A 17,179-nucleotide genomic window follows, 5' to 3' on the forward strand; every position below is an offset into this window, starting at 1 on the left:
CTTCACTTTCAACATCATTGTCTACAAACAAACCAATGGCACACCCATGGGATCTCCGCTCTCAGGATTCATAGCAGAAGCGGTAATGCAAAGACTCGAACAAACAGCCCTAGCAACAATCAAACCAAAAATCTGGGTCCGCTATGTAGATGACACCTTTGTCATCACAAAACGAAACAAGATAGAAGAGGCATTTAACATCATCAACAACACCCTCACAGGCATAAAGTTCACCAAGGAGGAAGACACCGACAAGAAACTCACATTCTTGGACGTCACAGTAGAAAGAAAGGACAACGGAAAAACTACAAACCTGCATATACAGAAAACCGACAAACACTGACCAAATACTTAACTTCACCAGTAACCATCCCAACACACACAAACGAAGCTGAGTCAGAACGCTATTCCAATGAGCCACCACACACTGCAGCACAGACGAACTTCGGAAAACAGAGGAGAACCACGTATTCAACGTATTCGAGAAGAATAGATACTCACAAAATACAGTCCGCAGATTCCTCAAGAACAAACCACGATAAGCAGACCAACCACAGTCAGAAACACTAACCACCTTACCATACATCAAAGAAGTTTCAGAAATGAAAGCCAGACTACTCAGACCCCTCGGAATCCTAGTAGTACACAAACCCACCAACACTCTCAAACAAAAACTAACAAACTTAAAAGACACAGTTCAACCCGTGGACAAAACGAACGTCATCTACAAAGTTCCATGCAAGGACTGCCACCAACACTACGTAAGACAAACAGGAAGAAAGTTAGCCACCAGGATACACGAACACCAGCTAGCCACAAAAAGACACGACCTTCTCTCCTTCGTAGTCCTACATACGGATTAAAAATATTACTATTTCGACTGGGACAACACATCTATACTGGAACAGGCTAAGCAAAGACACGCCCGAGAATTCCTAGAGGCCTGGCACTCCAACCACAATGCCATAAACAAACACTTAGATCCAGATGCCATCTATCAACTCCTCAGAAAACGTACAGGAAATGACATCACCACAAACCCCAGGAACCTGTTCGAGGAGAAAGATATGAATAGAAAGCAGGAGACAACAGCTTCGCTTCACTTGGAGGTCGCCACTGATGATGACGTTACCTAGCCAAGTGAAGAAACGTCTGGATATCAAAGCTACAGCTCAGCGAGCAAACCTACACCATACATTTTAAATCATTTTTCATGTTTATGTTGCATGAATTTGCGGTTATTGATCCACAGTTTAGTTTCACCCCCTATAGGTAACATGCTGATTTCTCCAGTTGTTCATAGTTCAATGTGATGCATCCAGTGTGTGCATAACGAGAGGGAGCTTGCTTCCCACATCTTGTGTTTATCTGTGCCTTATGTCCAGCATTCATCAATGGCGAGAGCAAGGGGCGAGGGCGAGACCAATGTGTAAGTCACTCCGTGCCCATGCATGGCACCCACAGCGGCAATTCTCCACTGTGCATTTACACCCAGTTCTTAGTGCCCGTACACCCACGCCCTGCCCCTATTGAAGTATCTCCATTATTTTGTGTTGTCTCGCTGTGCTCTTCTCACCAGGATGAATTACTTCTACTCAACCTCCTCCAGATTTCATCTGACAAAACATTCATTAAGAATCCCTTTGCATAAACATGCACTTCGCAGCTCTCGTTATTTGCTTTTCCTGGATGTCTTTCATACGAAAAAACGTTCACAGCAACTTGACATGAAAAATACAATCACGCTCTTTTTCATTATCCCAAAGCAACCGACGTTTCAATTCAGTTTAGTCAACAGGGTCAAACTATGCTTTGAGATTGTGTAAGAGCATTGATACATCTAAACTGACCATTGGAGCCCCGATTTCAATACAACAACTACGGTTATTGGAGAACAGTCGATGACAGCGACGAGAGTGGGATTCGAACCCACGCATGCAGAGCACAATGGATTAGCAGTCCACCGCCTTAACCTCTCGGCCATCTCGTCACCGACACGGGGGCACCGATGAACTTATAAATAATTGAATTGCGTAAATTATGCAGAGCAGCAGATATTTCTCCCTGGTGTTGGTGAAATGATAAATAACACAGTACAGTTCCAAGACTATGGTCTGATCTCTGGGTTCTGAGGCAATTGCACTCCCATTGTCACACTCTGCACACAGTGATCTGAACAAAAATGAGGAAAGGAATATGTAATAAGGTCTGTTGAATTCTGTGAAGAATTGAAGTCAACGGAATGAAGAACCCGAGACAGCAGGAGGTTTTCTTTCAATAAAGCGTTGGATAGAGCTCTTAGGGATAGTGGAATCAAGGGTTATGGGACTAAGGCAAACAGGATACAGATTGAGGATGTTCAGCCATGATCATAATGAATGGTGGTGCTGGCTCGAAGGGCAGAATGGCCTACTCCTGCACCTGCTGTCTATTGTCTATTACATTGCCTGTGAGGAATTGTTTTCCAGACTGGAGGAGAGTGCATAGTGCTCAATGTCATTATTCGGAACACCTAACTTCCGCTCAGATGTTTTTGACACGCACTTGTCTACAGAACAGACAATTTCAAAATCCAAAATAAGGCTAAACTGACAATTGAACTCAACAATGCAAAAACCTTGATCTGTATCATTTTCCTGGGCCGTGCGACACCAAGTCACTGTATGATCACAGCAACACAGTGAACAAGTGTCAGAAGGAAAATGAGTGCAGTGTCAGAGCGCATGCTGGGAGCAGCAGGTGACACACGGGGAAGTGCATTTAACTCAACAGGAACACTTGCCAAACAGCGGACTGCGGTGGAAGAATTCAGGGGGGGTTTACACTTTGAAATTTAATGCCAGAGACAAAATGGAGATCTGCCATTGAGTCTATTCAAATGAGGATTTTAAGATTTCTACAGATGCAAAACAAAATAAAAAGCTCATGGTTTATTGAAGGCAAAATATGATATTGTACATTCCATCAATCTACCCATCTTTACAATGAGTACCTCACCACTTTCCTCACTCGGGGACAGAACCACTGGTGAAGATGATCATATAATCCCAATTACTAGCCATGGAATCAGAGAAACTCGGTTTCCCAAACGTTAAAGTAAAACCAGGAATGTAGTGATAAGCATTAATGTGTTGCTCCTGTGCTGAAGGTGACCGGTGCACGGTATCTCTATTCCAGTATAGTGGGCCGTGCTGTTCCGAAGTTTTAAGTTTGAGTCTCACATGGAGCAGCTTCAATTTGTCGTCGTGTTGTGGGGTACGGATTGAAGGTGATATTGAGCAAAGCCAAGTTTATGGAAAATACCGTGTTTGTGGATTGAGAAACAACCTTTTCTGGATAATGACTCCTTGATCAACAAACATACTGCAAGTATCTAAAACGTGAAGAGACGTATGTGGAGAGAGAGCCGAAGGTGATTTTTCAGCAGATGGATAACGTTTCCCATGTGCACTGCTTTAAATTCCGGGAAAAAAGATGTTGAACTGGTTTCATGTGACAGAGTTTGTTGCAAACTCACATACGTTATTGCAATGATTAAAAAAAAGAAATCACATAGGACCGTTTGAATATTGTATCGAATTGAATTTTGGTCTGAGCATATTTTATCGTAAATGGCGTGCTGCAGAGAAGTACAGGGGGTTAACAACACAAAATGACAGAGTCTTCTTGGTGGATTTCTTGGGTGGAGTTAAGAATGTATGAAATATCCATAACATCATGTGAATGTGGTCAAATCTTTAAAGTAGGTGTTGCCTCTCCAAGTGACGATTCAATTCCTACTCATTAGGATATCACTTCTGTCTGCAGTTATTTTAGGGCATGAGCTCCATTTACAGAGTTTCACCTTGAATAATACGTCACACATTACCAATCCATGAATTTGTTATACTCAGTCTTATTCAGTTGTACATGTTCATGAAATGTCTTTGTGTCTGAAGTCAACAAATTCGAAATTGTTACGCAACCACACTGACTTTCACTCAATTGTAAATTCTCTCCTTGTACGTTTGTTCGTGTATCTTTTAAAACACTCTGAAGTCAGCTTCTACGTTTTATTTCTGTAAAGTCGTTCACGATTGAAAAAAAAACTCTATTGAGTGGAAGAAACTCTCATCCAAACTTTTCTTAATCATTCAGTAATTGTTTTGAAGCTCTAACGAAAGTTCTTGATTCACTCGAAAGAGGGACTTTCCCTGATTTACTCATTCAAACCTTGGGTTATGTGAAAATCTAATTTGTTTAAATCAAATTTGCGTGTTTTTGCTCCGGCATTTCCGAATCTCGTGAATAAACTCCTTTATTCTTTCTATCATCACGATGAAACCGGTTGTATCTTTTCTGATAATTTTATGTCTCAGTAAACAACGTCACTTGGCTTTCTAATATCTTGCTATACAGGAAACAGCGTCTGTGCCCTTTCTAACTTCTTTACATGTTTTTGGTGGAGAATGAGGACAAGGATTACACACAATGTTCCCACTGAGTGTGACCAAAATAGTTTACAGTTACACTATGAACTCTTTGCTTTTTAAAAATGACATCTCCATTTATAAACTCCAATAAGGTTAATTACTATCCATCCAGTTCATGAACATCGTCTTTGGAGACGAACATTATCGATCACTTCCTTTATTCTTCCACGTGATGTCTGAAAGGTTTGTAAGGCCAACATCTCTATATCCCAGTGTCCTGAGTCAGTCTTAGCTATTTCTAAAGGTGACTGAAGTTCAAATACTTCATAGTGTGTCTCCCGTCATTCCAGTGCAGACTGGTTCTGGACAGCAAATGCCATCACCAAAGACCACCGTTGATCTGAAATCAACAGTTTTCACATAGTAATTCTCGTAGATATTGTGTATCGTATGTCCGTGTACTTGTTCAATTTGTTCATCATTTCATGGGTCCCTGTATTGAATTCTACGGAATGATTAATTTGTGAATGGAGACATTCCCTTCACCACTCGTTCGAAACTCCATGGAACATTGAAAGATTTTACTCATATGCTTCCAGATGACAGTCCTGCCATTACTGAGATGAATCAGTGAACATTCCCCACGTACCCTCGAAGGCAAGGATTTCCTTTTCTATTTTCGGATATCATTACAGCACCGAATCCCATGGGTTCGTTCATTAAAACCAAAACAGTTGCAGCAAGACTTTAAAACTAAGATTTTGCAATCTGCTTGCATTGGTTGTCCCAAAGATTACATTCCCCATTCTGGTATGTTTGTGCATGAAAGCACTGTCTGAGTCTTGAGCAGTTATATTTCAGTTTTGTCAAAACATTATCATTCGCCGTTCTCTCTTTCCCTTTCAGTTTCCCGTTTTATATCCTGTATTTTATCAGTTTATCTTAAGTTTTCAATCATTTCAATCAATCTCGCTCCTGATTACCAATCCGAGAGAATGCCACAATTTTGTCAATTTATATGAGGTGTAGCTTTAGGGCGCGGTGACAAAGTGGAAAGCCATTGGTCACGTGAACCAAGTAGCAGAAGCGAGCTGGTGGAATCTTGCCATTCCATCGTAGTCATATTCAAAACATTTAACATAATCTTTAGCCAAATCATATTGGCAGAAAATAAGAATACAAATCTAAAAAATTGCTGATGTTGAAAATCAAACAAAACAGTCGTTGCTGGAATATTTCAGGACGTCTGGCAGCATCTGTGGAGAGACGGACCCAATGGATGTGAAACGTTAACTGATTCATCTGCACAGATGCTGCCAGCACACCTGTGACTTTACAGCAATTTCTGTTTTTGTTTCAGATTGGCAGATTTTGTCGCAGTTCATGAGAACTGTGCTCATTAGAATCAAACAGACAGCATGGATCTGGTGGTGTGAAATGAGACAGTAATAATGAATGAGTGGAGAGTGTTGTACTGGAAAAGTACAGCAGTTCAGGCAACATCCGAGGAGCAGGAGAATGGACGATTTAGGCATAAGCCATTCATCAGGAATTAGGCTTGTGAGTCGGGCAGAGGAACAAAGCTGAAGCCAGGCACAAACTCGCAGGCACCTCCTCCTACAGACCACGATCACAAACTCTCCTCCCCTCACCAAACTATCATCTCCCAGACCATCCACAATCTCATCACCTCTGGGCATCTTCCATCCACAACCTCAAACCTCATTGTCCGTGAACTGCGCACTCCCCGATTCTACCTCCTTCCTAAGATTGACAAACCTGACTGCCCCAGTCGACCTATTGTCTCATCCTGAGCCTGTCCCATCCGAATATTCTCTTCCTACATGGACACAATCCTATCTCCCCAGTTCAGGAAATGCCCACTTACAGTCGTGACACCCCTATGCACTTCACCTCCTCCAAGAATTTCGTTTCCCTGGCCCTCAACACGCCATATTCACCATGGGCATCCAGTCCCTGTACAAATCCATCTGCAATGACAGAAGTCTGCCAGCCTTCCATTTTTTAATCTCACACCATCCCAACCAGTACCCTTCCACCGACATCCTCACCCACCTGACTGAACTGGTCCTCACAATCAACAACTTCTCTTTCCAATTCTCCCACTTCCTCCAACGACGGTGATAGCCATGGGCACCCGCATAGGACCTAGCTATGCCTGCCTGTTTGTCAGATGCGCGGAACTGTCCATCTTTCGCAGTTACACAGGCACCATCCTACACCTGTTCCTCAGCTACATTGATGAATGTATTAGCGCCACTTGGTGCTCCAACGAAGAGGTTCAATAGCTCAGCAACTTTACGAAAACCTTCCACACGGACTTCAAATTTATCCGGATCATCTTGGCAACTTCCTTCGCCTTCCTCGACATCTCCATCACCGTCTCTGGCGACTGACTAATTAAAGACATATACTACAAGCCCACCGACTCCCAAAGGTGTGTAGACGACATCTCCTCCAACCCTATCCCGTGTAAAAACGACATTCCTTATTCCCAATTCCACCGCTTCCAACACATCTGATCCCAGGATGACCAATTACACCTCAGAGAGTCCCAGTTGGTCTCCTTCATCCACGGTCACAAATTGCCTGTCCAGGTTGGTTGACAATGCCCTCCAGTGCATCGCCTCCACTTCACGCACCACCACCCTTGAACCCCACGCCTCTCAACACAACAAGAACAGAGCTTCCTGGTGCTCACCTCCCACCCCCACCAACCTCCGCATAAAACGCATCATATTCTGCCACTGGGTGCCACCTCCAAACAGACACCACCACCAGAGATATATTTCGCTACCCAGCTCTGCCAGCACTCCAGAAAGAACATTCCCTCCATGTCCCCCTCTTCAGGTCGACACTTCCCCCCACCAGCCCATAACCGTCTCCTGGCACCTTTGACTGCCACCAAATGAAGGCTGAAACTAGCACCCACACAACTCTCCTCATCTACAACCAAGGCCCGAAGGGATCATTCCGTTGTAAATTCACATGTACAGCTATCAATGTCATCCACTGCATCCGTTGCGCCCAGTATGGTCTTCTCTACATCAGGGAGACAGGATACCTTCTTGCAGATCATTTCAGAGAATATCTCTGGGACACCCGCACTCAACAACTTCACCGTCCCGTGGCTGAGCACTTCAACTCCCCCTCCTACCCCATCAAAGGCTTGCAGGTACTGGACCTCCTCCACTGATAAACCGTTCCCACCCAACGCCTGGAAGAGGAATGCCAAACATTCTGCCTTGGGACCCTTACACCACACGGGATAAATGTGAATTCGAACAGTTTCCTCATTTCCCCCAAGCATAAGCCTTCAGCTCGCCACCGCCCTCTCGACCCATTGCATCACTGCCACTTCTGACCTATTATCTTCTCCCTCCTATTCATCCATCTATTGCTTTCCAGCTATTTCCCCTCAACCACACACCACTTCCATTTATCGCTCAGCCCTGACTCATAAGCCTTATTCCTGATGAAGGGCTTAAGCCTGAAACCTGAATTCTCCGGATCCTCGGATGTTACCTGATCTGCTGTGCTTTTTCAGCATCACACTACCAACTCTGATCTCCAGCATCTGAAGTCCTAACATTATCATTGGAATTATCAATAACCTTGGAATGAAGATATCCGTCGATTGCAGTGATCAAATTGTGACTGAGTTTTCCATTTATTTTGGGTGAGGGCAGGCTGGGCCTGAGATGAGCACTTAACACCTAAACAACTGGAAAGTATCAGATAGCGAAGTTAGGGCGGGCTGAAGTGAAGTGGAATACTGCCAGAAGATGGGTCCGTACAACTGCATCACATCATCCAGATTGTAAAAGACTCGCACAAGTAGAAAATCAACTTCAGTGCAGGCACAATGACAGGTAAAGTGGAAAGGAGACAAGAGAACACACTGAGGTGCAGTGGAACTATTTCTCTCAAATGATTCGATATACAAGCTACTTTACATATGGTCTGCCCTCACATTGGAAAAAGGAATTTCTTGCAGTGTAACGGCGACACTTGCCTGTGACATCACAATGCTGAGAGACACTGACATAGTTTCTTCTGTAGCAGCGTGGCCTAGTGAAAGCATGATCGTCCCATCAACCAGAATTCAATACTTCAAAGCTCTCCTCTGCGCTGTACAACTTATTTGCTGCCCCTGTAGTTAGATCTCAATCGCTTCACTGTGTATCTTCTTCAGCTATCTGCTTCAAGGAAACACTTGAAACGTGAACAAATCCACTTTCCACTTTCACCAATCTTTTGCAACTCCCGAGTTGGCACAGTTACGAGTGACCGATTGGCCTTCTCGAGCGCTCTCACTCTGGTATGATTTGAATGATAAAGTGGACTGTGTCTGATCTGCAGAATGTCCCCACGCGGGACGGTGCTGTTTGTCCCATCCCCGGGGACTGAGCTGTCTCTATTGTCAGAGTATTCAGCCATTTCCCTCCACTTGTAGGCATTATGAGGTGATGTAAATGCGGATATGCTCTGAAGCTTCCTCTCACGGGCACAGCCAGGTGCAAGAGCGCTGCTGGAACTTCGCAACTTTGATTGCGAACTTCCTCCAAATATCATTTATTTGAGAGAGAGAGAAAGGTGCTAAGCTGGTGGGAAAGAGAGAAATGGGCCGTGGACTCTCTTCCCTCAGTAAATTGCAAATAAGTGCATTTTTGTGCTGCCCATTTGATGTTCAGAATCTATCTTCGCGGAACAATCCTGCAGAAAGGCTTTTGTTTCAGAGGCGTCGTTTTCATTGCTGCAATCAGGCATCAGTTAACATCTGAGTCCCAACTGTCCCAGATGAAGCGACTCCGAATGAAACCCTCACTCACTGAGAACCATCCCCACAGCCAGGAGCTGCGGGTCTGCAGGCAGTCCAAAGCGGAATGAAGGATTAAAAACGAGCCATTATTTCTCCCTCAGCCACTCTGTCACAGAGACAAGGAGAGGGACGGCTGAGACGTATGACGTCATTCACGTGCCGACAGAAGCCGTTCAGACAATCGAGTCCACGGTCAATCTCTGTCACTTGCTTCTCTCTGAGGGTATTCATCATCAGTGGTGCTTGTTGTAATAATAGGAAACTGTGTCTGTGTTGAAATGCTGTGTCCAACATACTGATCCACATGTCGTTCATGACTGTTCATTTCACCGGAGGACCCTGCTGTGTGACACAGCGTGGGGAATAACTGCAAGGCGTCAGGGGTATGGCCCACACACCAACTGATTTCTCTCACCTTCGCCAGTGTATTCCCAGCTCAGTCAAGTGACTTTGCGAATCACTTCATAACAGACCTACAGAGAACAGCAAAAAAATCTTCCATAACTTCAAACGTGTGTTTCCTCAAATGCATAAATGTGGCGGTTGTATCTATTTCAGATACCATTGAGTGACAGGATGCAGATGGCTCATCAATATGTAATGTGAAGAACGGAGCACTGTTATAGCGAAACTCTGGCAGTTGCAGTACACACACTGAAAGCTGGAATTGTCATCGAGCAGAGGATGCTTTTCATTCATTAATTTCTGGATTCTGCGCCCACCACAATCCCTTTGGGCCGCTCTGTTATCGCTGACCACAGCGGTTTCCCGTAGTCTTCAGGTTTTTGTAGCATGTACCTTCGAGGATGACGTTAAAATATCTTCACTGTTATTGTGTGATACACTGTGGCACATATGTGTCCCGGCTGTGTCAATATAACCACCGTGTAACTTCCCCAATTCTGCTGTTTTATTTGCAATTTCAATCAGAATCACAAAATGTGTCACACTTTAGACTGAGGCCATACAGCCCACCTGCGCTCTGCTGGCTCCACGCAATGAGGAAATGACTGTGTTTTGATTGATTGATTGTCACATGGACCTAAGTACAGTGGAAAGCGTTGTTTGCGATGGTAAAGTCGGATCATAGTCATCAAGGACATGCAGATCACAGCGTGAGGAAAGCAAAATTTGGCCAGACTTAGGAATTCAGGTTACTCCGTATCGGACGTGCGCTCAGCAAAATCCACATTGGCAAGTTCAGCATTATTTCAAGTTATACAATTCATTTCTCAGAGCAGCAATGGGCGAGAAGAAGCGGTTCTTGAACTTGCTTGTGTATGTTTTCAAGCTTTGGAATCTTTATCTGAAACCGATCTCATCGAAATCATATCTTCACAGTCAAAAATGAAGTAGTGTGCAAAATTCCAAGGCTCATCCGCAATGTGAACGCGAGAGCTCTCGCACATATGTCACCTGTCTGAAGCAATGTCACACCCGAGACAAACGAGCCAGAACGGCGCCAGACGTGGTAACCAGAAATCAGGTGAGTTTTTGGTTAACGAAGGCTATTTCTGCTGTTTCGGAGTGAAAGAAGCACAGAGATTTAATAACAGCTCCTTTCCATTCTGACTCGCTTCTCCCAGGAGGCTGTGCTAGCTGCTTTCCCGGAACAGGGCGATCTTCATTGAGAACTGGACGAACTCATCCTCCATTGTCACGCAGTATTAGTGTCGAGCAGCTTGAACGCGATCTCTAGCTCCCTATCAAACATGGGTGTGTGGAGCGGGGTAGGGGGCTGGCGGGAGTGGGAAGTATGGGAATTCTGGAAAGGTGTAGAAAAGGGAGATCGTGCATGCACAAGAAATCATCTTCTTTTTGGAACCATTGTCCAAATAATGCCACTGGAGAGAGCTAGAAAATGCAGAACTGCGAGGAAAGAGTGAATCTCTCCCCATTATTCGGGAACAGTGTCTGTGCTTCTCGAAGTCACAGGGAGGCTTCTGCTGTCTGAATCAGCATGGGATGTTACTGCAGCGAGTCCCGTCGCTCACGCACCTGCTGTGTATACATTTTTCCACGTTGCCTCCACTTCACGTCAAAGATTTCACAGCTCACATCATCCGAGAGTGACAGGGAAGAGAAGGAAGCGATTCAGACCATCATCTTAACACAATCTGGGGATAAGTTGGATGTGGGAGAGCGGACAGTCTCGACTGGTTCCAGCACTTACAATCTTGGTCCGTGTGGTAACAAAAGCAGGAACCAGGAACTGTTTACCTTTCTTCTTAAAACAGGTAATTAAATTTTGAAGAGCATAGATATCTCTTCCTGGTGTACATGAAATGATCAAGACCAGAATACGGTTCCCTGAGTATGGTCTGACTTCTGGGTTATGGGCCCAGGGCACTCCCACTGTGATATTCTGTTCACAAGATCTGACCACATGGAAAGAAATGACGCAGTGACAAGATCTATTGAATCGGATTCTGTGAAAAACAGAAGCCGATGGAATGAACAGCACTATGAGAAAGAGAATGTAGCATTATATGTGAGGAAGTTGTTTTCCAGACTCGAGAAGAGTGCACAGTGCTGTTTCCAGGGGTCAATATCTGGATAAGTAGACAGAATTAGCATCGGCTGTTATTGGACTGCATCTTTTGTACAATGTTGCATAAGCACGGGCCTTTTATATAGAGGGGACAACTTCAAAATCCTCAATGATGCAAGACACAGAAATGAGGTGAGCAACAAAGCAACCGCAGAAACTCGTGTTACATCATGGGGTAAACGCCCCGGCTCAACCTTTGCTCAAATTCGCTCTCTGTCAAATTCCTGAGCCTGAGCTTCGAACAGTGAATGGTCTATGTTAATAAACACTGCTCGAATCTCACAACTTCAGCATTTATTACGCCCCTACATGTATGTCTGACAACAGTAATTGATCCCTCACTGTGTTACTTCAGCACACGTAGAGAAGAAATAAACATAAGAACAACAGTCACGAATGTGACGGAGATTTGACCTGATGCAAACCTCTTCCCACCCTACCACTTCCACACCTCTTCCCAACCTACCTCTTGCAAAAATGCCATCCCGTATTCCCAATTCCTCCGCCTTCGCTGGATCTACTCCCAGGAGGACCAGTTCCACCACAAAACACAGCAGATGGCCTCCTTCTTTCGAGACGGCAATTTCCCTTCTAACGTGGTTAAAGATGCCATCCAACGCATCTCGTCTACATCCCGCACCTCCACCCTCAGAGCACACCCCTCCAACCGTAACAAGGACAGAACGCCCCTGGTACTCACCTTCCACCCTACCAACTTTCTCATAAACCAAATCATCCACCGACATTTCCACTACGTCTAAACAGACCCCATCACCAGGGATATATTTCCCTCCCCAACCCTTTCTGCCTTCCGCAAAGACCATTCCCTTCGTGACTACTTGGTCATGTCCACGCCCCCTACAACCCACCCTCCAATCCTGGCACTTTCCCCTGCCACGGCAGGAACTGGAAAGCCTGCGCCCACACCTCCTCCCTCACCTCTATCCAAGGCCCGAAAGGAGCCTTCCACATCCATCAAAGTTTTACTTGCACATCCACTAATATCATTTATTGTATCCGTTGCTCCCGATGCGGTCTCCTCTACATTGGGGAGACTGGGCGCGTCCTAGCAGAGCGCTTTAAGGAACATCTCCAGGACAACCACGCCAATCAACCACACCGCCCCGTGGCCCAAAATTTCAACTCCCCCTCGCACTCTGCCTAGGACATGGAGGTCCTGGGCCTCCTTCACCGCTGCTCACTCACCACCAGATGCCTGGAGGAAGAACGACTCATCTTCCACCTCGGAAAACTTCAACCCCAGGGCATCAATGTGGACTTCAACAGTTTCCTCATTTCCCCTTCCCCCACCTCACACTAGTTCTAAACTTCCAGCTCAGCACTGTCCCCATGACTTCGCCGGACTTGTCCTACCTGCCTATCTCCTGTTCCACCGATTCACTCCACCCTCTCCTCCTTGACCTATCACCTTAATCCCCTCCCCCACTCACCCATTGTACTCTATGCTACTTTCCCCCCACCCTCACCCTCCTCTAGCTTTATCTCACCACGCTTCAGGCTCACTGCCTTTATTCCTGATGAAGGGCTTTTGCCAAAACGTCGATTTCGAAGATACACGGATGCTGCCTGAACTGCTGTGCTCTTCCAGCACCACTAATCCAGAATGTGGTTTCCAGCATCTGCAGTCATTATTTTAACAGCCTTGCAGTTCTTCCCCACGCTGTGTCACACAGCAGGGTCCTCCAGTGAAATGAACAGCCGTGAATGACATGTGGTTCAGTATGTTGGAGACAGCATTTCGACACAGATACAGTTCATTCATATTAGAACAAGCAGCACTGATGATGAATAACCTCAGAGAGAAGCAAGCGATAGAGATTTACCATGGACTCGATGGGCTGAACGGCTTCTGTCGGCACGTGAATAACGTCACACGTCTTTGCCGCCCCTCTGTCTGTCTCTGTGGCCGAGTGGCTGAGGGAGAAATAATGGCTCGTATTTAATCCTCTTTTCCGCTTTGGACTGCCTGCAGCCCCGTAGCACCTGGCTGTGGGGTTGGTTCTCAGTGAGTGAGGGTTTCATTCGGAGTCGCTTCATCTGGGACAGTTGGGACTCAGATGTTAACTGAAGTCCGATTGCAGCAAAGAAACCGACGCCAGTGAATCAAAAGCCTTTCTGCTGGATTGTTCTGCGAAGATTGATTCTGAACATCAAATGGGCAGCACAAAAATGCACTTATTTGCGTTTTACTGAGGGAAGAGAGTCCACGGCCCATTTCTCTCTTTCCCACTAGCTCAGCGCCTTTCTCTTTCTCTCAAATAAATGATATTTGGAGGAAGTTCGCAATCAAAGTTGATAAGCTCCAGCAGGGCTCTTGCACCTGGCTGAACCCGTGAGAGGAAGCTTCAGAGCATATCCGCATTTACATCCCATCATAATGCCTGCAAGTGGAGGGAAATGGCTGAATATTCTGCCAATAGAGACACCTCAGTCCCTGGGGATGGAATAAACAGCACTGCCCCGCGTGGGGACATTCTGCAGATCAGACACAGTTCACTTTATCATTCAGATCATACCAGAGTGAGAGCGCTCGAGAAGGCCAAGCGGTCACTCGTACCTGTGCCAACTCGGGAGTTGCAAAAGATTGGTGAAAGTGGAAAGTGGAATTGTTCACGTTTCAAGTGTTTCCATGAAGCAGGAAGCAGAAGAAGATATACAGTGAAGCGATTAAGATCTGACTACAGGAGCAGCAAATAAGTTGTACAGCGCAGAGGAGAGCTTTGAAGTATTGAATTCTGGTTGATGGGACGATCATGCTTTTACGAGGCCACGCTGCTACAGAAGAAACTATGTCAGTGTCTCTCAGCATTGTGATGTCACAGGCAAATATCGCCGTTATACTGCAGGAAATTCCTTTGTCCAATGTGAGGGCAGTCCATATGTAAAGGTGTAGCTTATATATCGAATCCTTTCACATAACTAATTCCACTGCACCTGAGTGTCTTCTATTGTCTCCTTTCCACTTTACCTGTCATTGTGCCCACACTGAAGTTGATTTTCTATCTCTGATTGTCATTTACAGTCTGGGTGATGTGATGCAGTTGTACTGACCCATCTTCTGACATAATTTTCCACTTCACTTCAGCCCACCCAAACTTTGCGATCTGATACCATTCCCGTTGTTTAGATGTTAAGCGCTCGTCTCAGATCCAGCCTGCCCTCACCCAAAATAAATGGAAAACTCAGTCACACTGTGATCACTGCAATCGAGGGGTATATTCACTCTAAGGTCATTGATAATTCCAAGGATAAAGTAAGGACTGCAGATGCTGGAGATCAGAGTTGGTAGTGTGATGCTACAAAAGCACACGAGATCTGGTAGCACCCGAGGCGCAGGAGAATTCAGGTTTCAGGTTTAAGCCCTTAATCTCGAATAAGGCATGTGAGTCGGGCTGAGAGATAAATGGAAATGGTGTGGGGTTGAGGGGAAATAGCTGGAAAGCAATAGATGGATGAATAGGAGGGAGAAGAAATTAGGTCAGATATTGCAGTGATGGAATGGGTCGAGAGGGCGGTGGCGAGTTGAAGGCTTGGGCTTGGGGGAGGGGAAATGAGGTAACTGTTCAAATTCACATTTATCCCGTGTGGTGTGAGGGTCCCAAGCCGGTAGGTGTAGTGTTCCTCCTCCAGGCGTTGGGTGGTATCAGTTTGGCAGTGGTGAGGTTCAAGACCTGGATGTCTTTGATGGGGTAGGAGGGGGAGTTGAAGTGTTCAGCCACAGGACGGTGAAGTTGGTGGGTGCGGGTGTCCCAGAGATGTTCTCTGAAATGATCTGCAAGAAGGTTTCCTGTCTCCCAGATGTAGAGGAGACCACACTGGGCGCAACGGATTCAGTCGACGACATTGGTAGCTGTACAGGTGAATTTCTAATGGATGTGGAATGGTCCATTCTGGCCTTGGCTGAGGTGAGGGGAGTGGTGTGGGTGCTAGTTTCACTCTTCCTTTGGTGGCAGTGAAAGGTGCCGGGAGAGGGTTGTGGGCTGGTGGGGGGATGTGTGGACCTGAAGAAGGGTTCATTAAGGGAATGGTCTTTACAGAATGTTGGCAGGGCTGGGCAGCGAAATATATCTCTGGTGGTGGTGTCTGTTTGGAGGTGGCATCAGTGGCAGAATATGATGCGTTTATGCGCAGTTTGATGGGGGTGTAAGGTGAGCACCAGGTGATTCTGTCCTTGTTGCGTTGAGAGGCATGGCTTCAAGGGTGGTGGTGTATGAAATGGAGGTGATGAACGTGAGGGCGCTGTCAACCACGTGGGAAGGCAATTTGTGATCGTGGAAGAAGGAGACCAACTGGCTCTTCCTGAGGTGCAATTGGTCATCCTGGGAACAGAAGTGCTGGAGGTGGAGGCATTGGGAATAAGGAATGGCGTTCTTACACGAGATAGGCTTGGAGGAGATGTAGTCTAGGTACATGTGGGAGTTGGTGGGCTTGTAGTATATGACTGTAATTAGTCAGTCGCCAGAGTCGCTGACGGAGAGGTCCAGGAAGATGAGTGAAGTTGCCAAGATGATCCGGATAAATTTGAGGTCGGAGTGAAAGTGTTGGTAAAGTTGGTGAGCTGTTCAACCACCTCGTTGGAGCACCAAGTGGTCCCAAACATTCATCAATGTATCGGAGGAACAGGTGGAGGATGGTGCCTGTGTAATTGCGAAATGATGAACAGTTCCGCGTATCTGACAAACAGGCAGGCATAGCTAGGTCCTATGTGGGTTTCGATGGAGGAAGTGGGAGAATTAGAAAGAGAAGTTGTTGATTGTGAGGACCAGTTAAGCCACGTGGATGAGGAAGTCAGTGGAAAGGTACTTGTTGGGATGGTGTGAGATTTCGAAATGGAAGGCTTGCAGACTTCTGTCATGGCAGATGGATTTGTGCAGGGACTGGATGTCCATTGTGAAGATGACGCGTTGGGGGCCAGGGAAACGAAATTCTTGGAGGAGGTGAAGTGCATAGGGGTATCACGAATGTAAGTGGGCATTTCCTGAACTGGGAAGATTGTATCAAGGTCGGAAGAGATTATTCGGATGGGACAGGCTCAGGATGAGACAATAGGTCGAAAGGGGCAGTCAGGTTTGTGAATCTCAGGAAGGAAGTAGAATCGGGGAGTGCGCGGTTCATGGACAATGAGGTTGAAAGTTGTGGATGGGAGATGCCCAGAGGTGATGAGATTGTGGATGGTCTGGGAGATGATAGTTTGTTGTGGGGACGAGAGATTGTGATCGTGGTCTGTAGGAGGAGGTGACTGCGAGTTGGCACCTGGCTTCAGCTTTGTTCCTCTGCCCGACTCACAAGCCTAATTCCTGATGAATGGCTTATGCCTAAATCGTCCATTCTCCTGCTCCACGAATGTTGCCT

General features: G+C 45.9%; 1 non-coding gene across 1 annotated transcript; it reads right to left on the reverse strand.

Annotated features, from left to right (window-relative positions):
* Window positions 1–1,908: 1,908 nt before the first annotated feature.
* Window positions 1,909–1,990, reverse strand: trnas-gcu (transfer RNA serine (anticodon GCU)). The gene has a single exon. It is a non-coding gene; the product is annotated as a tRNA-Ser (tRNA).
* Window positions 1,991–17,179: the final 15,189 nt, after the last annotated feature.

Source organism: Chiloscyllium punctatum, chromosome 18 (assembly GCF_047496795.1).
Source record: "Chiloscyllium punctatum isolate Juve2018m chromosome 18, sChiPun1.3, whole genome shotgun sequence".
In the NCBI taxonomy this organism is placed as follows: domain Eukaryota; kingdom Metazoa; phylum Chordata; class Chondrichthyes; order Orectolobiformes; family Hemiscylliidae; genus Chiloscyllium; species Chiloscyllium punctatum.